The sequence below is a fragment of the Rattus norvegicus genome, chromosome 3, assembly GCF_021556685.1.
Source record: "Rattus norvegicus strain SHRSP/BbbUtx chromosome 3, alternate assembly SHRSP_T2T, whole genome shotgun sequence".
NCBI classification, from domain to species: domain Eukaryota; kingdom Metazoa; phylum Chordata; class Mammalia; order Rodentia; family Muridae; genus Rattus; species Rattus norvegicus.
The window spans coordinates 132867385-132893981 of record NC_141536.1 but is presented as its reverse complement, the minus strand read 5'-3'; the positions used below and the strand labels follow the sequence as shown (position 1 = coordinate 132893981).

The window sequence follows — 26597 nt, the reverse complement described above, 5'->3', positions numbered from 1 at the left end:
CAGGTTCAAACCATATGGCTGCCTGGTCTACACCTGCTTCCTTGACTGGCTTCCTGTTTCTGAGGCTGACCCTGAGCTTTGTTCTGATTTTTTTAAAAAAGATTTATTTATTTTATGTATAGGAATACACTGTCATTCTCTTCAGACACACAGAAGAGGGTATCCTATTACAGATGGTTGTGAGCCACCATGTAGTTGCTGGGAATTGAACTCAGGACCTCTGGAAGAGCAGTCGGTGCTCTTAACTGCTGAGCCATCTCTCCAGCCCCATCTCCATTTCTATACTTGATCTTTGTCTATGTAGAGAAAGAAAAGAGAGAAAGCTTTTATAACTCAGTAAGAAGAAAACAATCCAATAAAACAGATAAAATATTTAAAAATATTTAAAAAGATACTATATTTTTATCTTTAGGTATGTATGTATGTATGTATGTATGTATGTATGTATGTATGTATTTATGTATGTATGCTTGCATGTTGATGTGCCATGAGCCTGGCTAGTGCCTGTGGCGGCCATCAAAGGGTGTGAGAATCCCCTGGAAATGCAGCTACCACCATGTGGTTGCTGGGAATTGAACTCAGGACCTCTGGAAGAGTCGTCAGTGCTCTTAACCACTGAGTCATCTCTCCAGCCCCCTTGTTCTGATTTTTAACAGTGGTAGGTTCTCAGAAAATTTTAAGGTCACTGGCATCCCTGGTATCTTAGCTGTCTTTCTACTGCTGTGACAAAACACCAAGACTAAGGCAACTTACAGAAGAAAGAGTTACAGTTCCTGAGGAGTAAGAGTCTGGGATGGTGGGGACAGCCTGGCACCAGGGGGCAGGCATACTGACCTGGAAGAGTACGTTGAGAACCTGTATCTTGGACCACGAGCACAAAGCAGAGAGAACAAGCTGGAGATATCAAGTCTTTAAATTCTAGACGCCAACCCCCCAGTGACATATGTCCTACACCAAGGGCACACTTTCTAAATGACCCAAAACAGTGCCACCAACAGGTGACAAGTGTTCAAATACATAAACCTATTGAGACATTCACTTTCAAGACACCACACCCAGCAAACTGTCAGAACACTGAGATCATCCTCCAATGTAAACAAAACTCTTCCTCCCAGTAGAGGAAGAGAACACTCTGCTTACAGGGTTTAATCTATGATTCTATGAATCTATGATTCTATGAACCCTATGATTCAGTTTTGGCACAGGCTATGGGGCAATGCCTGTTACTCCCAAAGCCAGGTGAAGTTATAGTTTCAGTTCAGTTAAACAGAACAAAAGCCATTCATGTTCAAACCACAACAGCATACATAAAATCCTTTGTGAGCAAGTCCTTGCCTGGCGTATGCCTAGGAAATAGTTAAGGGAGTGAGAGGAGTTGAAGAATAAAGAGGTGAGTGGTAGTGTGGTTCAATGGTGAGGGCGAGCGGGCTGCTGTCTGATGGTTCAGCTTCCAATAACAAAACGCCTTAATCAATGTCAGAAACTCAGACCTGTGAATTTCTAGAAAGATACGAGTTTATATCAATTACTTTGGACGTCTCCCAGCACAATGAGTATCCACGAGGGGAGCAAGAGAAGCTTTCAGAAAACCATTAAGGAGACTGCATAAAAGAAGACTCCTCTGGGTCTCCTGGGATCCACCTTCTTTCTCTCCTGACCTTCTAGGTGAAGATGTTCCCCTAGCACTCCAAGGTGTGAGTAAATGCAAAGACATCTTCAGTTACAAGTATGGGGAGGGAGGAGACCAAAGTCCATGGAAACTTAACTCTGATAGGAGCTTATAAGTGGGTAGCCCAACAATTTCTTTAAATCATTTTCTGTTTATAGTTTTGCAATGTTAAGGATTGAATATAGGACTTCACACATGCTGGGTAAGAAGTCCACCTCTAAGTTACATCCCTAGCTCCATTGCTACATATTCCTGTACACTGTGGGGAAAAGCTCTCCACAGAAGGGGACTGGTGTGTAACAGTGTGTTAAAAACAAAAGAGCATTTCTTTGTTTTGATCTGTGTCTCCCCAATTCCTTCCACTATGGGGAAACGGTCTGTAGCTTATGAGGAGATTACCAACCAACCCGACACTGCTGCCTACGAAAGTAGCTGCTTGCCCAGTGCAGTGGTTTGAACACGCTCGCTCGGTGTAACGAGTGGCTCTGTTAGTAGGTATGGCTTTGTTCGAGGAAGTGTGTTACTGTGGGGATGGGCTTAGAGACCCTTCTCTTAGCCATGCGGGAGCCAGTCTGCTCCTGGCTTCCTTTGGATGAAACTGTAGAACTCTCAGCTACTCTAGCATCATGCCTGCCTGGGTGCTGCCATGCTCTCACCATGATGATAATGGATTGAACCTCAGAATCAGTAAGCCAGCCTCAATTAAATGTTGTCCTTTGTAAGAGCTGCCTTGGTCATGGTGTCTCTTCATGGCAATGGAAACCCTAACTGAGACACCCAGGGATAGCTGTTTTGAAGATTACATGACTACATGACTAACTTGTTGCCCTTGTTTGATGAAATGAATATTATGACATAAAGTTCATAAAAAATTAACATCAAATTTTTTTGAGGAAATAGCTGCGCTCATCAAAATTAATGAGTGTTTTCTATAAACACAAAAATCATTTATTATCTAATCTCAGTAATGGAATAGAAACTCATTTTATCCTAAAAACTATGAAAATTAGAGATGTGAATTATGTGGTTACAATGACCATAAGAGACATTCAAAATTATGCAGCCCTAATATGAGAAATGAGGTAAGATTTAAAAAAAATAGAGAGAAAGAGCATGGGCTCCTCGTTGGTAAATTAAAAATACTAACAAGAAAAACGCCACTTAATATAAAGATGCAGTACAGTTACAATTAAAGTAGACACATAATTATGAGAAATTAAATTAAATCTAAGTGGTTTTGTTTTTCTGAAGACTGAGCTTCTGATGTGTAAGGAAATCTGCCAATATCATCTGCTCATTCATACGTTGTTCACGTGGGGATCGAGGATAAATCCTTTAGGAAACAGTCATTTACTCTAATATTAGTGGCAATGGAACACAAACTCATCTGGATGGACTGGCATCTGCCCCGCCCACTGTCTGACTGCTGAGTGTTTTCTATACATTGATTCTATATAGCCCAGCTTCCCGAGGGGTGGCACAATCGGTATGGCGACATCATGGAATGTGGTCTCCATCCGCCTCATGCAGAGTTAGGTACTGCTGTGGGAGAACCGCATGGATGGACCCTCGGGTGGTCCTGCATCCCATCCATCCTGAGGGAACAGGGACAGAGCATCGGGTGGCTTCTCTCACCAACATGCATTTTAGAATTTCAGTTCTCATGACGTCAGCGGGCTCCTGAGCACAGGACCTACTCCATTGCCTCAAGAGTGTGTCCGTCCAAAATTCTTATTGAAAATCCCAGTGAAACTGCACGGGGAAGAGGAGGCAGAAAGCCTGTGGCTTGCTAAAGGTTTGAGGGAATGAGTCGGCTCCTCCGTCCCTTCCCCCATGGGGAGACACTGCTTTCCTTCTCTCTGAAGGACTCAGTAATAAGACTCCATCTTGGAAGCAGGGGGCACCAAGAACAGCCCATAAAGCTTGATTTAAGGAGACTTTTCTTGACCACCAAGGCCTGCTACCGCAACCTGTTGCTCCGTGTCCTCCCTACCCCACACACAGGTTATCTAGAGTAGCGGAGGGCATGCCTTCCCTGAACATGACATGCAGACATCTTTCCTTGAGTTTAAGGCCACCCCTGCACAAATGTCACTATTGCCTCAAAGACAAATAAATACTACTTTGAGCCCAGCTTTACTCTGGGGCATGTGCTTTGAATGAGTGAGGTCCTTGATGTGTCAGCAGCACAACTCAAGTTAAAAGCAAGGCTTTGGATGGGTGCAGGGGGGAGGGTCCAACTTGCCTTTTAGCATCTTTTAATGTGTGTTATTGAGAAATTATGGACCCCTTTAAAGCCTCAGTTGCCTGCTTTGAAAAATGAGAGATAAGAGGGGCTAGGAGTGTAGAGCTGAGGAGGGTAGCTCAAACACTTGCCTTCTATGTGCCCCCAGGCCTGCAGCAAACTGTCAAGCAACCACGGGCATTGAAAAGAAAGGGTGGGGGAGGGGGTGATTGTAAAATTTTAACCACAAGGTGGTCTAGTAGCTTCTACCGCATGAGGTGTGTGAAGCCCTGCAACACCCACCTGCATGGCGAATCTGGGTTATCAATGCTGTGATTATTATTAATCAAGACCCTTGGAGGCCTTCTGCCTGCTGTTGATTCACACCAACTGAACCTGTCTTAGAGGTGTCAGCTTCTTAGGAAATTAGACAGAGCGGGACGCAGAGGTCAGCGTTCCAGCTCAGCCCTGCAATCTTGCGCCTCTGTTTCCTCATCTATAAAACTAAAGACAGCAAGGGCACGGCTCAGGACAGCAGCATTTCATCTGGGTCCTCGAGGACACAGGCATCAAGAAGGATGAAATGTGTAAAACTTTCATTTCAGGAAATACCAGAAGGGTGGGATGGGGAGGGGAGCTGGGGCAGCTGGGAAAGCCATTAGGCTGGGATTTGGATCTTGACGATTCATCCTATTTTAGATGCATTTCGAAAAAAAAAAAAAAAAAAGGCACACGTCTATATTTCCCCCTAAGTACTTTTTACCATGTTCATCTTTAACTAGATTCTTTTTTTCGGGTTAAAAAAAGTTTATGTAAAAATTTACACCAAATCTCTAAATGACTGAGACCATTTCCAAGCAGCAGACAGCAGTCATTACCTGGCTGGGAGCAATTGGCAGCTGCACATTCTTGGCGTGGAATGTGTTATGTGGGCATCTGCTTATGTGGTTCCTACAGAGGCTGGGGCTCTGGGAAGCAGACTAAGACAGAGGTTAGACTGCAGGGGTCTTATTATGAAACAGCTGAAGAAACCAGCCATCTCATGGCCCCATATGAAGTCACGGGGATTGGCTTTGACTGAAAAACCAACGGCTTTCATCAAAAATGATTCTTAAACACACACGTTTCATCCTCTATCCTCCTCCTTTCAATAATAAGTATTTTCTGAAGGCCACATCCTATCATTTTCGAATGTCCAGAGTCTTGTGAGTGTACCCCCACACCTAGGGTCTTGAAGGGTAATTCCCAGACTTCTAATCTAGAGTGCTGAGTAAGACAATAGAGCTCTTGTTTCCTGGCTTCTTATTGCTGGGGTGTGGTCGCAGTCTCTGGGCTCTGGCTAAACAGATGGGTCCATGTAAAGCTTTGCTAGAAACCGGGCTGCCTATCAGGGCTAAGCACCAGTATCCCCGTGGTACCCAGGGGCCAAGGCTGAACTCGTGTGGCCTTCAGCAACAGCTAAAGACATGATCCTGACAGCGTCCTCCCGGCCCCCTGGCCTGTGGGTAGAGCAATTCTGCTATGTCATTATGAGAGCCACTAGGATGCTCAGTTCATGATCCATCCATAATTCTGGGAACTCTATTCTTCGGTACTGTTCTTTGCCCAAACCAGCTAGAGGCAATTCATCCGCAAGTATAAAAAACCTCGGCCAATATACAGACTTCCAGTCACGTTGTAAGTCACAGTGCCTTCTCGTCAAACACAATGCTGATGCAGTATTACAGTATTACAGTAGGGTTATAGTCCAACAAGCCTACGGCAAGCTGAAAGTACCACGTTGAACACATGTCAAACATATCGAAAATACACAACACAGCCCAGCCCAGCCTGCCTTCAGTGTGCTTGAGATACTGGCAGCAAGCAGCCTACAGCCGAACAATGAACAGTCCTGGATTGATAGCCTAGGAAAAGGTCAAATTTCAAAATCTAAAGCGTTGTTTCTACTGAACTATTGCAAAGCGAAAAGATAAAAAACTAATCACTGTAAAAGTCAGGGGTGATCTGCCTTTCTGGAAGCCTGACATGCTAAGTAGATTGGTCACTCTAATATGGGTTACTTCTCTGCAATCTAGAACTCGAGGACTCCAGGGACTTCACTTTTACCAGGGGGCTATTAAAGGGGGTCTATCATCACCAGACCCAGGATATGTATAACCCGGGCTAGGGTTTGGGGAAGGGCTTCATCTCATCATGTCTCCTGTTTATAGCCTTAATGAGTTCCTCTTATTTGCAAGCATGCCTACTTAAGGCTCCCATAGCCATTTGCTTACTCTATTCCTCCATGCACATCCATATAGGTATTGGCCAGGAAAACACTAACATGTTCTTCACAAAGCAGCTCAACCATGACCTCTGCGAACATCTTACTGATGAGTGGTCATTTCAGGAGCCTCTCGGCACACATGGGCACACCCTTCCTTCATGTAGGTGTTCTCCCATTGTGGCCCCAGCTAATCTGTGATTTTGATGAGGTGCACATCTGGAAACATTAATACCCAGGTTTTACCCTCCGCCTACCTACAATATCTGCCAGGGCTTCACATCAGACAAACCCACCAAGATGCCGATTAGTTAAGGGAATCCGAGATGCCAAGGCTTGTTAAGACAGTGCAGGGTTGAAGCAAGACGAGGGTGGTGCTAGGGCTGGTGGAGTAAATGAGCCACTCACCAGTTCCTCACAGAGGTCAGTGAGGTTGAAGGGGGCTGCAGACTTAGTTGAAGGATAGCCCAGGCAACTTCATTATGCCCCCCGTCTCCAAATACAAAGTTGAAAAACAGGCAGGGTCTGTAGTTCGGTGGTAGGCCCTAGGTTTAATTCCTTGTACTGCAAGAGAAAAATGACATGATATTCGTGTCACTGTAAAGAGAGGAAGTGCGTGATTCACCCTGCTGTGTAAGTCAGGCCCAAAGACAGAAGCCACAAGTGGAAGCGGAATACAACTGTCCCTACATGTTCCCATGGCAGTGATGTAATGAAACATACATGTGACACACCCTTGACCTAACTCACACACAGACTTAATCCTCAAGGTTGACGGAGGAATGAGAGAAGTTCTATTCTTGACTGATTTCCAGTGAACAAAGAGGAACCTGCTGCAGAAGCAGAAGTGATGGGCTCTGAGAGGGCAGACTCTCGACTCATCTCGGTGCTGCTCATAGCTAAGGGTGGGAAGCCTGGACAGGCTGCAAACTCTGTCTAAACAAGCCAAGATTTCAAGAACCTTGAAAGACCTGGAGTCTATCAAAGTGTCCCTTCCGACAGGAAGAATGGAAAGTTATTGCTAATAGGGGTTGAATTCCACCTGTACAAAGAAGTCAGTTGCCGAGGGACAGACCCAGCACCCAGCTATTGTGCCTGCACAGACATCACAATGAACTCACAGGATGAAAGGCCAGTAAGAATTCCAGAGGCATCAGCAGACTCCAGCCAGTACAGTGGATCAGAAGGATAATTTCTAGAAAAGAAGCACCCAGAAAACGGGAATCTTATCTAATTAAGAAACAAACAAAACAAAACAAATAACAAAAACCAAAAACCAAGGCTCAGTAAAACTAAAGGGGTTTTGGTAAATATGCTTTTGGCCCGTGATAACAACAAGTGCAGCAGCAGGAAAAGCAAATCTAAACACTTGGCTCGTGAGAGTGGCTAATTTACGTAAGAGGATCAAATGAATTTGGTAAGACTGGAGAGGAGGCCAGCATTACTGCATAGGTTGAAATCTAAGGTCACTGAAGCAGTTGCAACGGAGAAGCTGGACGCTCCTTAGCCATTTTCACAGCCATTTTGGAATGGTCAGAAGCCACATTGAAGTTAAAAAAGAAATCACATAAACACTGTTTGTGATCATCTCTCGGTGCTTGAATTGGTGCTAGACAACAATGGGACAAAAGCTGGGCTCCCAACCCAGGCTGGGGCTGGAGAATTGTGAGCTCAAGGTCAACTTGGGTCACGTAGTAAGTTCCAGGCAAGTCTGAGCGAGCAGTGTTGAGAGATTCTATCTCAAAGAGATCCCCAAATCAACCCCGTACCATAGAGGAGCAGCTCTAAGCTTTAGGGAGCCTGAGAATCCATTTTAGAGATCTGGTCTGAGAAAGAACCCAAAATCACCTATGCGAAATAGCCACTAGCCTCAGGAGGGAACCAAGAAGGAAAGAACCTGGATACAATGTAAGTGTACCCTCATCTCTTCATCTTGGCCATAGCCTTAGAAGAACACTTTACTAATGCGACCCACAAATAACAAATACACCTGCCTCATCCTAAAAGATGTCCGTGGTACAGTAAGTCTCATATGCTAGGGCTAGAGCAGTGCTTCTCCACCTTCCTAAGGCTGTGGCCCTTTAACACAGTTCATTTTGTACCCCCAACATTATTTTTTGTTGCTACTTTGTAATTGTAATTTTGCTACTATTTTGAAACATAATTTAGACATCTGTATTTTTCTGATGGATGTAGATGGCCCCTGTGAAAGGGTGATTTGCCTGCCAAAGGGGCTGCCACCCTCAGGTTGAGAACAGCTGCCTTAGAGGGGGTACAGAGATGCACAAAGCACATCTCACCATCAAGCACCCACTTTCACTCAAATGAGGTCAAATCGCTACCTAGGGCAAAACACAACCTTGACTCAGCCTTCAGATCTCAGTGTGCAACTTTCTGGTCTTCATCATGTTCATCACCTGTGAGCTTCAACTAAGGTAAGGATCCCCAGTGACAGGCAGGTTCTTATCGCTACGGTTGGAGGACAGCTAAAACAGAGAATCTTTGTCCCAGGGAATGATCATGACTTGGAGCAGTCCTTCAGTGCCTCAGTCTCCTCACCGAGAAAACAAACATTCAGTGTGTAGAATTGTTTTTAGAAATGTGATCTACTACATTGCTCAGCCAGCATAAAAGTATATAGGGCTGGAGAGTTGGCTCAGTGGTTGAGAACAGAGGACAGAAGTTCAGTTCCCAGCACCTACACCAGGTTGTTCATAAGCATCTGTAATTCTGGCTCCAGGGCACCTGCACCCATTTATGCATACTTACACATAATTAAAAACAATTAAAAGGCCTTCATGCGGCCCCCCAATGATTGGAACAGGAGTTGAGCCTGACTTTGTTGCCTGCCTGTGGATCTTGTTCCCCTAACTGGGCTAGCCTCAGGGGGAGAGGATGAGGCTAGTCCTGCAGTGACTTGATGTGCTGAGGGTGGGGGAAGGTGGGAAGATGGGGATTGCGGTGGGGGGAGTGGGGATGGGTAGTGTGTGGGGGAGAGGAGGGTGGAATAGAGGGAAGATCTGCAAGAGGGGGTGCTGGGAGGAAAGGGGCCTGAGGTTGGATGTAAAGTGAATAAATAAATAAAATAATAAACCCAAAGAACAAAAACAGTAATAAAAAGTGAATGTAAAAAAGAATATAATCATCAGCTTCTTTTACAGAGTCCACTGCAGAGAACATAATGATAGCACATTTGAATCATACAAGTGTCTTGCAAGTTAAATTACAGTGTAAAATGTAAACTCTAATGTGCATGCTAAAGTGAGCAGGAGAGAGTGACCATTAATAACTAAAATGTGGTTATGCTCATCCAAACGGATGCCACGGTGCTTCACCGTCAGGATCTGCAGGTGTGTAGGGCTTACCAGTGTAAGCCAGCAGGCTCCTGCTGCTCTGGGAGAATCAGTCCCCAAAGCAGAGGCACCACAGATGTTCTTCTACACCACTGTAATCCCAACACCTGGGAGGCTGAGGCCTCTCAGAGAGGGGCAGTGAAGAGAGGCCCAGCTAGAGCTGTAAACTAGAATCAAGCTGTCATTGTATCTGCTCTGGCTTTGCATTCCTGAGTTCTGTATCTCTCCATATGAATACGGGTTCTTCCATCAATTCCACTGCAAAGCTCCTGGGGACTCTTGTCATTTGGGGGACTCATTTACAAACAGAACAAAATCTTATTTATAGGCAGGCTTTGAGAAGCCCATTGCAGAATGGTCAACTCTTTACAGGTCTCACCCTAAGTATTAAGAAGCAGGTCAACTTCTGCCACACCAGCACCACAACATTCCTAGTCTGCAATGTCTTCCAGAGATCAGACCACTGAGCCATCTACAATGAAAATATGCCAGGGTCTATCCTAAGGGTGGATAGCCCAGAGAATGATTTTACAGGCCTGAAGATTCGGGAGACTATAACCCTACCCAGCCTGTAAACATCCTTTAAGATTCTTCAGGAGAGAAATAAACCAGGTCTAGTCCTTGCGAAGTGAATCCTTAGACATTTACATTGTTGCTGCATCCACTTTGAAGATAAGGTTGGTTTTCCTCTACCAGAAGCAGGGCTCTGTCACCTTGCACACAATCTTCGCTGTTTACCTCCTCCTACTTCCTCAATGTGGTTGATCCAGACATCCGCCTTCTATAAACCACCTTCTGGAAACCACTTCCCTATGGGACAGTAAGATGAGACCCACCTAGTTCTTCTGATCACCTCACCCTCTATGGGCTTTGCAGAGAAGCCAGAATTACAGTCTCTGAGTGACAGTTGTGACCTTTTGGAATTCCTGTCTCCTTGCTCTGAAGACACTACTCCTCTGTCTGTCTGTCTCTGTCTCGTCTGTCTGTCTGTCTGTCTGTCTGTCTCTCTCTTTCTCTCTCTCTCTCTCTCTCTCTCTCTCTCACACACACACACACACACACACACACATATACACTCACATACACTATGATATCCAGTATGTAGCCTCCAGGCATTGTATGTACCTATGCCTCCAGGCCCTGTAAGTTGTACAGCCTTTATTTCCATATTGTCACTTCCTAGTTAGTGATTGACTGTTTTTCATTGTCATGATTCTAAATTTAAAAAAAGTCTACTTTTTTTTGTTTTGACCTTCCACAGTTTATGTACTAATGGGTAATGTATACCCACAACTCACTCATACCATCTAGAATCTACAACACACCTAGCAGTCAATGAGTGACGACATACACAAATACCACACTCCCCAGGCACCTATGAGATCATTACTAAAGTTGAGAGTGGTGACTTGGAACAGAGGGTGGAAAGTAGAAGTTATTCCAAGAGAAACTTGGCAAAGAAGGTAACCTCTCAGGTAAGCCTAGGAGGATGGGTAGACGGACAGACCAGGTAGGAAGAACAATGAGAGGTAAGCCCGTGCTCTGGGGAAACCACAGATCCAATGTTGACACCACTGCAGGAGCCTTGAGAACTTATGGAAGGGGATCAGAGTCTGGCCAGGGCATGCAGAAATGTCTTGTAGACCATGCAATGACATTTAGGTTCCACACTATAGTGGACAATGAGGCCCAATCTCAAAGCTGGCTGGCTACCTGTTCAAAAACTTGAAAACCAGTCACAGATTTAAGTTCTAAGGTTCTGTTCTGTTCTGATTTATTGAACCCCAAACTCAGAATAGTTTTAACCACTAACTAGCTCTGAGCAGGACTGTACAGTGGCAGAAGGCCAACCATATTGGGGAATAGCATGCACATGAGATAAATATAAAGGATGGGGCACACATGTAAGATCTATTTAGGGGCAGAAAACTTAACTGCGTGTGGGAAGATCGAAAGACATCTAAGATAAAATTCAGGTGTCTCTCTTAAGAAGTTGGGTAAGGAGCAGTACAGGTCACAAGATCAAAGGCATGCAGACAGACAGCAGTGGTGGTGGGAACAGTGGGGGCCAGCTGAAGGTGAGGAACCATGGGTCACCAGTCACCAATCACCAGAGTGGCCATGACTTAGAGGCCAGTGGTGCACAGAATTCCCAGTGTGAAGACAAAACCCAGTCCAGCCCAGCAGTGCCCAGACCACCTACAGCAACACACTGGGCAAGCTTGCAAGAACTAATGGGTAAACACACAGTGATTTTGCCAGCCATTTGTTAAGTCCCTGGTAGTCCTGTGCAAATACTTTTCTGCCACAGAGAAATCACCAAATGCTACAGATTAGATTGACTTCCCCTCACTCCCATGCCTGCTACCTACATGTACTCTTGGAAATTAAGGATAAATAAATAAATTCACTGCCCCTGCCCCTGAATTACTGAACCAGAAATTATAGGATAGTTTTCATGCTCTTCTCCAACAAAGGGACTTGGATTCTAGGGGGCAAAGTAAACAACCTGGTAGGGTTAGAATGGTCTGCAAGGCAGTGAAAAGGTATGCAGGAGACTGAGCTGGCTCAGGGAGATCCTGGTCTTTCCTTGCTGACCTCCAAACCAGTGTATTCAGCTATGCTTGCAAAGTTCCTAAAATTCGTGATTGTTTTTGTTGTCACTGTCCTTGTTTAGAAAGAGATGTGAAAGTTGAAGAGTCAAAATCTTGCATTCCTTTACTGTTTGGTGCTTCCTTCCAAAAATTCCCTTGGTTCTTTGTCTAGGAGTGCAAGTTAGAGTTCTGGCTCACTAAGTTCTCCTCACTAAGGACCTGCCATGGAGGCTACACAGGAGGGTGGGCACTAACACTCCAACCCAGACATGAATAGCCAGCCCCTCTTGTGAGCAGTTTTGAAAATGCATCTCTAGATTTTCATGGTGAAAATGGGCTCTATTTCCTACCTTTAGTCCATCTACCAGATGATTTTAGTGTTGCTACTTGGGAATGGGTGGGGTGGTGTGGGATGTGTGTGATGCAAGAGCATTAAAGGAAATGGTCAAGAGGATAAAATCTTGGGTCTATGTAAAAATCTGAATTCTAGTTGGGCGATGTCAATGATCTGGACCACTCCTCAGATAGATAGTTCACTATAAACCAATGTAAAGAGATGGGTGGAGTCACTGTCTCTTTGATGAGGTAATGTCATTTTACTCTCTTGAATTCCTGGCCCTCAGGAAAGTAGCTTCCGGGGTTGCAGTCACACAAGCCTGGTGGGTTGGTGCAAACCTCCTCAGAAAAGCATCCTTGCTTTCCCCTTTCCTTCTTTCTGCTCTCAGCATCTTTGCACTAACGCTCTGGGGTTGCTTTTTCTGCCGGTGAAGCTCCCCTCCCTGCTGTAAGGCTACATGTTCCTGTCACGTGTTAATCCTCATGCTGGCTTAATTCAAAATGACACGGCTTCCCCCACTTCTCTGTTCCATTCTCCCCCTCCTCTAGGCAGAGGTTTACTGTTAGCCTGCCTGAACGAACAAGATTGTATTCTCATTCTCCTTCTCCCTCTCTCTCCCCTCCCCCTCCTCTCCCCTTACCTCTCTTCCTCCCCCCCTCCCACTCTCTCTGAGGAAGTCTGCATCTAGTAGCATCTAAAAGTAGTATCTAGTCATTTCCCATTCAAAAAGCCTTTCTTAAAATCAGCCCCCATCTTCTCTTCATATCTTACAAGCAACAACCACACTCTGGCTACCTGCCTTACCTGTAGCTGAAGGACTTAACTGTGACAAATAGGGCTGGTGCGAGTGGGACAAATGGGCTGGTGGGGGATAGGGAGGAGCTGAGGACACAGTTCACCATGTGTCTGTTTTGGACTTTAAACCTAATTACAATTATATAAAGCCATTGTCTTACTTTAATATGATTAATTTGCCACACATTATAGCAAAAAGAACACTGGACTAGAAGCTGTGGGTTTTCATATACATACACACACATCTCTGCAAAGTCATTAAACTGAAGGATCTACAGAAACCAGAGTTGGTAGATTGCTAATCTTAAGTCGTAGGTTCAATTCTCATGACCGCATACACACTAAATACTCCCCACTCTCACAGAATCTACCATTGCATAAAAATAAAAGCTTAAAAGTTTGAATTTCTAGTTCCTTCCAGTTCTCTGCCCCAGTGTTCCAAATGAAAATACAATCTTGATGATTAAATTACAAATATTCTTGGAAAAAACTGAAAACAAATGTATGTAAACAGAGAGTATTGGGTTCTGGACTGAATGCCTGGGTCCCATCCAGATCCCCTCACGATGGTGTTGTGACCTCAGTGCCCTGAGTGCTCACTCACATTCTCCACCATGTGAGGATGGAGGGAGGAGGAAGCCAGCTGCACGCCAGGAAGCTTGCGGCAAGCCTGGAAGCAGCCCTCACCAGAACCCAACCATGTTGGCACTCTGATCTCAGCCCTCCTGGCTTTCAGAACTAAAAGCGTATATCTCTGTTGTACAAGGCATTACCTTGGTAGTATTTTGTTATGACCACGCTACCTGACTAAAACACATTCTAATCTTTATTCACCTAGAAATGAATCTTGCTAAGTGTCAAGAACATGGAATGTGTGACCCCTCAAATGTGTTCATATGTGACGTTCCTGTGCGCGCGCGCGCGCGCGCGCGCACACACACACACACACACACACACACACACACACACACACACACACATTTTTACATAAAGAAATCATTGCAGACTGTCTACTGGTGTACTCTACATCACGCCATGGACCCGGCATCTTTTCAGATGTCTCTAGGTTGTCTCTTTCACAAGTGTAGAATGTTACTTCAAAGACAGATCTCCCATAATACCTCAGCTAACTAAAAAAATTTGCTTCTAGCTTATTTTTGGTGTTTTAAACCATGTCACAACCTCTTTTAATGTTTTAAAGTCTCTTTTGACGGATGCCCTATTAGTTTCCATCTTGTCATAGGAATGCGCCCACAAGCATCTCTCCCTCCCAGCCCACCACTTTACATGGTGCTGGCACTGTGAACTCAGATCCTCGTGGTTGCGTGGCAAGTGCTTTAACCGCTGAGCCATCTTCCTAGCTTCTATGTGCAGCTTTTGTGACCTCATATTCTTGGAATCTATGAGCACTGACAATCATGAAATCGTAACACACGACTACTGAAATTCACATGAATCTGAATTTGAACGGCAATGGGTGCTTTTAACTCTTGACTGAAGCTCAGACTCTTAATCCAAGCCATGAGAACTTGATCCTCAGCCTTGGCCCTCACCAGTTGCTGAACCCCGACAAGCTATTGGCTGTGGAGTGATTTTTTTTAAATCTAGTTTAAATACTAGTAGTTTTCTAGTATCTTTTAGCTTCCATTTTGCTAGGCTTGGTGGTAGGGGCCTTTAAAGACTGAACCTTCTCTCTGTCTCTTGATCAAGCTTTGTGTGTGTGTGATTCAACTTAGGTCAGTGATGTCCAACCCTTGCCAGGAGGCACTGTTTGCTACCAGCTTTTCGATCTCTAACTTTCCATGTTGGGAAGCTTATAGGAAACTTGAGCTAAAAATTCAGTCTCAACTTTACCTAAGGCTCAAAGTAAAATCTGATCTTCTGACACCTGTCCAGCCTGTGACTACTTTAAAGGTTTGTCCCCATTCTTAAACTACTCTGACTCATGAGCCTGAAAGGTTTTACTATAAGTAAGAAAAGGGCATCCTGTGGAGGTGGGATCCCATCTACCTTTGGGGCTGATAGTCTCAGAGCTTTCCATAAACAAGTGGAAGCTACTGAAATAATTGAGCTTTTAAGGTACCACTTTCAGAATGACTTTGTCTTGTCTAAGGAGCAATAGCAAAACAAACAAACAAACAAACAAAAAAACCCCACCAAAAAACAAAAAACAACCCCCCCCAAAAAAACCAAAAAAACCCCAAAAACCAAAAAAACAAAACAAAACAAACAAACAAACAAACAAAAAACAAAAAACAAAAAAACAAAACTCTTTCCTTTGAATGTCTCTGAAATTAGACTCGAGTAGGGTCAAATGTGTTTGGAGTATATGATGTTCAAAGCTGCATCTATATGGTAAAATTCAACCCACTCACAAACATGGCTCATGCACCATGCATCCGTGTGGAGGATGCTCAACTCTTTTTTTTTTTTTTCCCGGAGCTGGGGACCGAACCCAGGGCCTTGCGCTTGCTAGGCAAGCGCTCTACCACTGAGCTAAATCCTCAACCCCTGCTCAACTCTTAATAACTGTACCTTGTGAGTAAAAGTGAGTCCCTGAATGAGACAGATTTGCCTTTTCTCAACATAAGATTTATATGTGTGTTACACATAAAGAGGAATCCATGCATGGCTACAAAGTATACACATCCTCAAGGCCCTGAGGCTTTTGTTACTTCCCCAAAGCAGGATGTGGCCGCCACCTTCATCCCACTCCCTGAGGGCAGCTGCTAAGCTGGTGCTGGCCAATGGCACGCAAGGCGGCTTGCTCAGCCATGACAAATCAGCTTCCCAGGGGGCTGTGGGGCAGTTTAGTGATCCAGAGGAAGTGAACGGTACTGAATCATGGTGATGAGGGTAGAAAAAAAGAAAAACACATCCATGATTCACATTATCCGAAAGAAAAGGTTAGGGAGCAGGGGTGTGGGGACTACAGATAGAAACCACATAAACACACTTATGTATCAGCAAACCCCACGCAGAATGTCAGTGTGGCTTCTGCTTTTAGGAAGGGCGAAGAAGCGGCGGAAAAGCCTCTTCCCAGAGCAAGGCCCAAGGAACACAGCGCTGACAAAGTGAACTGTGTCACCCCAGTACCACCACACAAAAGAACTGAACCTTCTTAGCGAACTCAGGACTTGTTAGAAGAAAATGTGAGCAATGTAAGATTTTTGGCTCCTCTTCAATATTCCTTTATGTGCCCTCCAAACTTAAACTTTGATTTTTTGCTTTTATTACTTTTATTTTTACACGTAAGACTTTTTGCCTCTCTGTCTTTTCTCTAGATTAATTTAATTCTCAAAAATGAATCACCTAATAGCTTCATATAAGAGGATGAAATTAAATTCATTCAAATGAAAGCAAATAAACAAGACAAGCAAACACAATTATCCCACAAGCAATCTTCAAAGTTATTGGAATCCATCGCTTCGGAACCTTCTGGAATCAAACACTCACAGCCTGAAGCTCAAACCTGACGTATGAGCTTACTACTACCATGCAGAAACAAGTGTTGAGCCTCTTTGTGGGTAGAAAAATAAGACATAACCAAATTTTATAAAACATAATATCGAACATTAATATTTATAAGACATAATGTTGAATTAATGTTTGGAGGGGATCTGGTTTATTTTGGCCTTATGGATGGCCATGTAGACTTTAAAATCAGAGGCTGAAGGACTTTAGCAATGTGGGTGGGTAGGGGTAGCAGTGTTGGGCAGAATGCTACATGACAACAGCAGGTGTTGTAATCAGTCACCATGAGACAGCATCAGGAAGTCTCAGGCTGGTGGAAGCGCCAAGGAAGAGACAGAAAGGGGGCAGAGAAGGTGTACATCATCACCTATCCACGTACCACTCACAAACCTAAATGCTCGAGAGAGCTGAGCCCACAGCAGACAGCCTGGGTATAGCTTCTGAGTAGCTGTGAGTCTCCTGGAGCCGAGTTAATCAAAACTCAGCAATCCCAGCTTTGTACATCACTTGTAACTTTTCAAGTACACACTTACATTCCACCTGCCAAGAAATGGTTAGAACAAATGCAAGAAACATTTGCTTTCTGTGTTCAGCAACTAAGGATACAGAGTTTTATTCTGAACCACATAGCACATTTCCTCACTTAGTAAGACCCAACCGATATTAGCGTCCATTTCACATGAAACATTTGGGATGATTTTACTAACACGTCTACTTTTCTATAAGATGGCTACGTTTCCAAATGCCAAGCTCCATAAAACATGTTAAAACCACATGCCAGACACAAAGACAATATTTTCTGGTTGAATTTGGCAATATTTTTGGTTACAGAATTACCATATAACAGCCCATCGTGAGTGAATCTTTTTCCTGCACCAAAAGTACCATTTTTATCACAAAAAAAAAAAAGCAAAACAAAGCCATAGAAAATGTAGAGGAGAGAATTTTAAAATCTCAGCTCTATTCGTTAATCTTCTACACTGTGCCATTCAGGAATCTGCACTCACCAACTTCTGCCTCATTTACTTAATCTTGTAGCTTATTGTAACCAAGAGCACATGCTGTGCCCCTTTAATTAACATCCCGCATTTCTTCTGCCACAGAGAAAGTGTCTTGGGGGAATGTGCTGAAGGGCTTTGGCTCAGGATGAGCCTCTTTTAGCCCCATGCAACATCCTGTATGCTGTGAGGCTCCAGAAGATTTAGTGAATGACAAGTTGCTTCTCACTGAGCATTTGGAAAACTGAAAGCCAGGAGATGGCAAATAAATTGAACAACATTTTTTTCTGCCTCATTTTTTTTTTTTTAAATGTCATCTGATATTGGATAACGTGCCCACTGGTTGCTGTTTTAACTCCGTCAGTTACAGGCATGTGTTTGGCTCACTTTTGTTCTATGAGAAATGCTAAGACAGAGAGGGTTCGGTGTGAGCGAAAGAGGAGACTGATGGGCAAGAGGCCACTGTGAAGGGCAACACACTGAGAGACCCGCCATGGCGCAGGTGTGCCACTGAGCATGCTCACTCCCTTTTATGGTCTAATAGCCCATGGTCACATGCACTATGGCTGGCAATTCTCCACTATATCCAAAGGGAAAGGACAGAGAAGTTGAACAACTCCTGCAGGAACTGGAGAGAGGAAGACAGTAAATAGTATCTTCAAGTCTTTTCTAATCACCAGCTACCCATTTCCAGCAGCTCAGGAGGGTCTCCCCATTTAAAAAGATCTACTGAGCCGCCGCCCGACAATCGCTGTCTCTGGCCAGTGACTTACAACCCAACTCCCTCTTGCCCTTTTTAGATTTTTTTTTTTTTTTTGGTGACACTGTCCATCTTATGAAACAATTCCTAAGTACACCATTATGGCAGGAAGTAATGTGTACTAGAATTCTATTTACTTTTTTATGTTGAAGTAGTTTTGAACTTGGAAAAGTAATCCTGTAATTCTTAGGAACACTTGCCACTTGGTGAAAACAAAGCAATGAAACACAAAATAAACCAAAGATGTAAACTGATACTAAACCAAGGGAGGAATACAAATGACAGGTCAGCACATGGAAAGATGTTCGGCGCCATGAATCATCAGGGAAATGCTCAGACCACCAGACAGGGCAGCAGAACTACCTAAGGAGGTGAAATAGAAGATCTGAGATAGCAGCTGTGGGTGATGGACGTGGCTCAAAAAATGTCGACGCTCAGACACAACTGGGGGAATATAAATTACTACATTCTCTTAGGAAAACAATTCAGCAGCTTCGTAAAGAAATAAGTACATACTTTTATTACCCAGAAATTACACTCAAAATGAAATAAAAATCTTGCATGAGGACATTCTACATAGCAGCTTGTAAATTATAATAGAGCCAAAACAATCATAATCTCTACCAACCCAGAATACATAAATGAAATTCAGGGCATTTATACAATGAAATCTAATTAAGACATAAAAGGGTCAAGCACTGCACGAAGGTCAGAGATCCCTATGAAAGGGTGAGGGGAAGGGTTGAAGGAGCTAAAGGGGATGGCAACCCCATAGGAAGACCAACAGTGTCAACTAACCTGGATCCCTGGAAACTCCCAGATGATCAACCAAAGAGCATACAAGGGCTGGTCCAAGGCCATAGCACATATGTAGCAGGAGATTGCCTTGTTTGGCATCAGTGGGAGGGGATGCACCTAATCCTGTAGAGACTTGATGCCCCAGGACATGGGGATACTCGGGGGCACCCTCTCAGAGGTGAATGTGGAAAGCTCTTGATGCCACCTCTAGGATATTGGCAAGAACTTGGCATTGGGGTAGGTCAAAGAAGTAGGTTCAAGATCTCAATCATCTTGTTAAGTCCCCGAATATCACGGGACTTCGTTTGTTGCCTTGTTTGTTCCTTGAGTATTTTGTTCATGTTTTGTTTGTTCCTTGACCTAGAACTGACCCTATTCTTTGCATGTACTTAGAATGGTATAAAAGCAGACTGGGGAAAATTAAAGGTGCTTCAGCACTTGCTGGTGGTCATACGATAATGTTGTCTAATTCTCCTTTCTTTCTTTAATCCTCCCTCTCTCCCTGGAGATCCTGATGGCTGACTGAGCTTGCTTGATCACATGAAGAGGGAGTTGGAGGAGGGAAACTCTTCAAGGAGGGACTGGGAGGGAGGCGGCATTTGGGATGTAAATAAATAAAAGAATTAATTAATAAAAAAAGACATGAAAGGAAACAAACTGGCCTGTGAGTTACTTTAGTAACATAAGTGAGTGAAAGTGGTTTAGTCCCAAAAGTCCACGTATTGCATCACTCCATTTTATGAAATGTCTAGGACGTTGTATAAAGTACCAAAATACCCATATGTATATACTTAAAGCAAAATTTATGGCATATACATTATACTTAAAGCCATTTTTAAGAATGGGAGCTTAGGCAGAGAACAGAAGCACATGCCTTTAATCCTAGCCATCTGTGGGCCAGAGGCAGGTGGATTTCTGTGAGACCAATCTAGTCTACATGGTGAGACTTTGTCTTATAAAAAATTAAGAGTTTGCTCCAAACATGTTTTTCTGCCTAAAATTAAATGTGGCGTTCCATATATGTTCCTTTTAAAAAATGCTTACATAGTGATGGAAGATCTTAGGTTCTGTTGTGCCTAGTACTAAATGCTACTCCTTCCTTCGCTCTCAATCTCTTGAGTGTGCAGTCACAGATATTAGCAAAATATGGTTTAGACTTTTCTTTTTCTTTGCTGTAACTGAATGCTCAGAAGACACAACTTAGGGAAGGAAGGATTTATTTGGATCATGGTTTCAGAGTGTTCAGTCCATAGCTGCTTATCGCCCTGCACTTGGCGCAGGAAGCCACTGGAGCAAGTATGTGTAGAAGAGGCTGCTCTTCACATATCGACAGACAGGAAAAAGAGAAAGGGAAGACAGAAGAGTCCAGGACAAGTTATGGCCCTTAAGGACAAACTCCCAGTTAGCTATTTCTGAACATAAGGCTGCGTGACTACCTTTACCACCTCCCATAATGCTATCATTATGCATCTTTCAAGTGGTTAATCAATTGATTAGGTCAGATCCTAAGGGACTATCTCCAAAAATGTCCTCACAGACTCACCCAACGGGATATTTTATTCAGGTGCTCTTAGGTGTTTCTTAATCCAATATAATTGACAAGACTATCAGGAAACCGCACACACACATGTCCCCTGAGGCCCACTATTCCCACTTTGGGGCTCTGTGACTCTTATTCAGAACTTACTAGGGGCAAGAGCACACCCAGATCACTCCTGGGTGAGAAGTACCAAAAGAGTCACTGGCCCTTGGAACAGTCTTCCTCAACAGAGGACAGGAGTGCAGATACACACCCCTGCTCCCTGTTCTCTTGGGTGAGGTCCACAACAGCTCCCACATGGCCCAAAAGGACTGAGCCCCAGTGTCCACAGTAAAAAGCTGTTCATATACATAATATGTCTCTCAGTTTACCATGGGGTTATGCCTTCCTAAACCCACCATAAACTGAAAATGCCGTAAGCCAAGACTGTACTCCATATTCATAACTCACTAACACCGTTGGGTAGCACGCAGCCTGCTATGCAAGATGGATTGCTCTACCTTGTGATTAGAAGGTCAATCAGAAGCTATGGCTCACAGTGGCTGCCTAGGAGCCCTAAAAGGACAATATCCTGCATATTGCTAGCAAGAAAAAGCTCAAAAATCAAACATCAGTGGGTGGTTTCTGCTAAATATGCCTGGTCTTCTCACCATTGTAACTCAAGGATTGCCAGCTACTTTTCCCTCCCTGTCCCATTTCCCTGTTTTCTCTCTCCCACCATCTTTCCTAGAGTCATCTTCCTAGTCGATGACTGGTGTCTAGATCCCAGTATCTGATTTTGGGGAACTCCCAAATAAGAGAGTCAAAAGGTAGGTTTTAGTTTGGGTTTCTATTGCTGTAATAAAATGCCATGACCAGCCGGGGCAGCCATCTTCCAGTAACTTGCCAAAATGATGAACACAAAAGGAAAGAGGAGGGGTACTCATGCTCTCTAGACCTTTTAGGAAACATGGAGTCGTTCCTTTGGCCACATACATGTGAATCTACAAGAAGGGTGATATTGTAGACATCAAGGGAATGGGCACTGTTCAAAACTGGAAGAGTCTATGTCACCCAGCATGCCCTGGGCATCATTGTAAACAAGCAAGTTAAAGGCAAGATTCTGGCCAAGAGGATCAATGTGCGGACTGAGCACATCGAGCACTCAAAGAGCAGAGACAGCTTCCTGAAGCGGGTGAAGGAGAACGAGCAGAAGGAAAAGGAAGCCAAAGAGAAGGGCACCTGGGTTCAGCTGAAGCGCCAGCCTGCGCCTCCCAGAGAAGCCCACTTTGTGAGGACTAACGGGAAGGAGCCTGAGCTGCGGGAGCCCATTCCATACGGACTCATGGCCTAATGTACACAAAGGAAATAAAGGACCTGGACTGCAAAAAAAAAAATGCCATGACCAAAGCAATTTGGGGAGGAAGGGGTTTATATGCCTTATACTTTCATATCACTGGTCATAATGGAAAGGAGTCAGGGCAAGAACTCAAACAGGGGCAGGACCCTGGGAGCAGGAGCTGATGCAGAGGTCATGGAGTGGGTGAGCTTACTGGCTTGCTTCCCATTCTTGTTCAACTTGCTTTCTTACCCAGGACAACCATCCCAGGAGTGGCCCCACCCACAATGGCTGCTACCTCCCAGCCCCATCAGTCACTAATTAAGAAACTGCTCTACAGGCTGGCCCACAGTCTGAACTGATGGAAGCATTAGCATTTCTTCAATGGAAGTTTTCTCCTCTTCAGTGACTATAGTTTGTGTCAAGTTGACATAAATCTACCCAGCACAAGGTGACACTTATTAAACCACATGTACACGTGTGGTTTCCTTCTCTTGGGTTATGGTAATCTATATAGACAGAAACATGCCACTAAGGATATAGGCACTTTAGAAAGATTTACTTTTATTATTTTTAACTATGTGTCTCTGTGTGGGTAGGTGCATGTGAGTGTGTGTGCTCTTGGAGACCAGAAGAGGGCAATGAATATCCTGGTGTTGGAATTATAGGCAACTGTGAACCCTGACCCCCATAAGGATTCTGAGAACCTAATGGGTCCTCTGAAGTGCTGCTCTTAACCAACAAGCCATCCCTTCAGCCCCCAAACACAGACATTTTGATGGTATTAATGTGACATACAATTTCACGAAGACCTTATCTGAATGCTCCATCAGGACAAATAAGAGGATGTCACTGTGGTACCATCACTGGGCTCCTGTGTTTCTTTGCCTGCCTGCCTGCCCGCTTAGACGAAGCATGGACTCAGTATAAAGAACTTAGGAGAGTTGGGAAGATACTCAATCATGCAAAGATTTCTTCTGCAGACTTCTATGCACAGCCAAGAACTCAGCAGTCATGCCAACCTTAGCATATGCTTTATGACTTAGAGCTCAGAAGAAGCATAAAACAGCAAGTCTTTTCCATGCTAACTTGGAAAAAGTCCTGTAAATTTATAACCAGCATGAAAGCGCTGCCTCTTCTCCTTCCAGCTAAACTGTATCCTCGCCAGCTAAGAGAGCCAAGGTATCCAGAGAAGCAAAGAAATGGCATATTTTACAGTATCCAAAGGCTTCACCTAAAATGCAGGAAAGCACAGACATCCCTAAGACTGGAAATTGCTCCAGTGTCCTTACTCCTTTTATCTTAGACAAGCAAGAGCAACTGGCACCCATGGATTCCATATCAAACCATTTTATGAGCGGAGCATGCTGCATACTCCGAAGGCATCGTGAGTCTAAGATGCACAAAGCCACCACACAACGTAATGCAGAAAGTCCCACCAACGTTGGAGATACTGAAGAGGTTCCGCAACATGAATGTACCCAGCACACCACTAAGAGCAATTAGCAGATTGCTAAGGAACAATCGAGGCTACTACTAAAACTAGCAATGGTGAAGCAAAAGCTTTCAAAGTTCACATTCTGGTTTCCCAGTCTGGCAGAAGGCAGAGTCGAGGCTCTGCCCCATTGAGGGTAGACTGCCCTATTGGTCTTAAGCCAAGATCAATATCAAGAACTCTCCCAGCAAAGGCAAATATTCTGTCCCTCCTCTTGACTCAGGTTTGAGTGACATGTGTTTTAGCCAATAGAATATCAGAGAGGCGACAAGCCTAGGTCAGAAGAGGCCTTTGTGTTTCTACTTGTACTCTTCCTGAACCACGACAGGAGAGAAGCATCCTCCAGGCAGTTCCTGCTCTATCCTGCTCTTAGAATGTGATCAGGAACCCGCCCGTCTTGACATCCTCCAGCAGAGCCCAGCCGAGCCCGCTGTTGGAACAAAGCAGTCAGCCAGGTGAGTTCGGCCTGCGTTAGCCAACCCTCAGGTGCACGAGGGACACGGCCAGGTTCTTCCCAGCTGAGCCTAGCCCCACTCTGTACAATTTCAGCCAACCTATTGTCGCATGCGTGGCACAGACGGGTAAGATCTAGTTTCTCACTGAATTTGGGGATAAGTGCTAACCCAGGAGGCAAAGGGGCCAGACAAGGAATGAAAGGAATAGTGTGTGGGTAGGTTTGTTTCCTTTGCTTCTTCACTGGAAACATGGGGAGCAACAATGGACAGGATATAATTACGGTCACAATTACTTTAAAGAGTTCTTTTCCCAAGAATAGCCTAAATTCTGTGGCCCTTACTGGCACAATGGCAAAAATGTATGCTGTATACTCTGTCACAGATCCACCATGAAACTGAGCCCCACATAGCTTGTCACTGGTTAGTTTTTTGTCAACTTGACATAAGCTCATGGAGGCTAGAAGAGGGTGCTGGACTTCTGGATCTGGAGCTACAGATGTTGTGAGCAGTCATGTAAGTGCTGGGAATTGGACCTAGTGTCTCTGGAAGAGCAACCACTGTGTGTAAACCATTGAGCCATCTCTCCAGCTTTGAGATATTTTCTTGGTTGGTAATTGGTGTGGGAGGACCTATCCTGCCTGGGCAACTGGGTCTGGCCTGTATGGGAAAGATGTCTGAAGTTAGCTCTGCTTGAAGCTCCTCTCTTGGCTCCCCTTAAGGATGGGCTGTAACCTGTGAGATAAAATAAGCTATTTCCATCTCAAGTTGATTTGGGTCAGTATTTTATCACAGCCAACAGAAACTGAATTAGTGCGCCATGCTTCTGGTATCACTGTGCCTGTATATCCTCTCATTGCGATTTTTAAAAATTAATTATTTTATGTGGGTGGTGTATATGTGCCAGGGTGCACACATAGAGGTCAGAGGACAACTTGCAGGAGTCAGTTCTCTCCTTCTACCACGTGGGCCCCAAGGACCAAACTCAGGCTGCTCGGGTCACCAGGCATGACAGAAGGTGTCTTCACCCACTGAGCCATCTCTCTGGCCCTACATTCCAACTCTTGACCCAAACAAAGACATGGCCTCACTCTTACAAATAATGGCGAATATGCATTGATATCACAACTCATTTTCAACTCAAAATGGAGACAGGAATAGCACCTACCAACCAACCTTCCATGACGTAAGGGCATGCAAGCTGCACAAAAGGATTCGTACATAGCAAACGTTCCAAGACTAGTACTTATTTCAAGCAAGATGTATGCATTATTACCATACTGAGGATTCGAAAGCATCATTGAAAACAGTGGGGATAAGGTCGAGGGGGCAGAAAAGGAAGAAAGAGCATGCAGGGAAAAGAAAATGCCTTCCTACTAAACCTCTGAAGACGGTTCAGCGAGCTGATGGCAGCACATGCCTGCCTCTGCACGGTAAACACAGAGGGGAAGAAGCAGTTTCTGAGATTCTATTACAGTGTAGAGAGGAGCGGGATGTCCACAGGGGAGGCAGGTCAGGCTGTGCTCCTGTGTGTACAGGCCTGAGGCCTGAGAGATATCCCCAGAGACAGCACCCCAGTGAGGAATTATTTCAAATAGCCCAACAGTGGCCCTGGGACTTGGCTCAGTGGGCAGAAGTTTAGGGCTGCTGAACAGTACTAGAGCACTGTGTGTGGTATGTAAAACATGGCGCTCGAACTGTTGGAGGGGCCTTCAGGATGCGCCAGGGGAGAAGAGGGACTCTAACGTTGGCATTGAAAGATACACATCCTAATTGTGCAGGTAGCGTGGAGGGCCAACCTCAAAGAGTTCACTTGCTGTTGCAGGAAGGTCTCTGTCAGCGTCATCGCCATCTTCTGTAACCCCTCCCCAGCCTGTCCTGGGGACTGTAACCGTGACTAGGAGAGGGGAAGGAGCGCAAAGCTCTGTAACACTGGTTGTTCCTGGTGGGAAAGGACCTTGCCATGATGCCCAAAAGAGAACACTAGGATGCCATCCATACCAAGGCCACCTTAGTGATTCTCTGTGGTCCAGGACAAGTCAACCTGATCTCTTTGCTCTCAGTCTCTCCATGTGAAAAAAATATTATACATACATTATATAATGTATTTATGTTTATATGAACTAGAAACTAAGACTCTCACTTGAGAGAGAGAATATACAGTATTTGTGGGTTTGCATGAGTTACCTTAATATAACATTTTCTAGTTCTGATGCGACCTCCATGGTTTTGGGGTTGACCTGACTGGGGTGACAGACGGAGGAAAGGGAGACACACAGACACATGTGCAGGAAATCTGGCTTTGGGAGGATGCGTACACTGATGGAGACAAATCAGCAGCAGCCTGGAAACCCAGCAGTTATGTTGCAGACCTGGACTGAGGAGGTGGATTTTTGTACACAGCTGAATGAGGGGAGGCAGCTTAGCTCATCCTGGTAGGAGATTTCTGTAGGGGAGAAGTCATCAAGGAGAAGGAAGCTGTGTTTGAGATTTTCTGCACACACTGGTTCATGACATCCATATGTGG

The 26597-nt window shown here is 44.5% G+C and overlaps 1 protein-coding gene across 11 annotated transcripts in view; it reads right to left on the bottom strand.

Annotated features, from left to right (window-relative positions):
• Rin2 (Ras and Rab interactor 2) overlaps nucleotides 1-26597 on the bottom strand; it is a 216724-nt gene that overhangs the window by 144718 nt on the left and 45409 nt on the right. For 4 of the 11 annotated variants that reach the window (XM_087652227.1, XM_087652223.1, XM_087652230.1 and 1 more), the window contains exon 3: nucleotides 6565-6720. The gene's annotated coding sequence lies outside the window, so the exon portion shown is untranslated. 11 annotated transcript variants of the gene reach the window in all.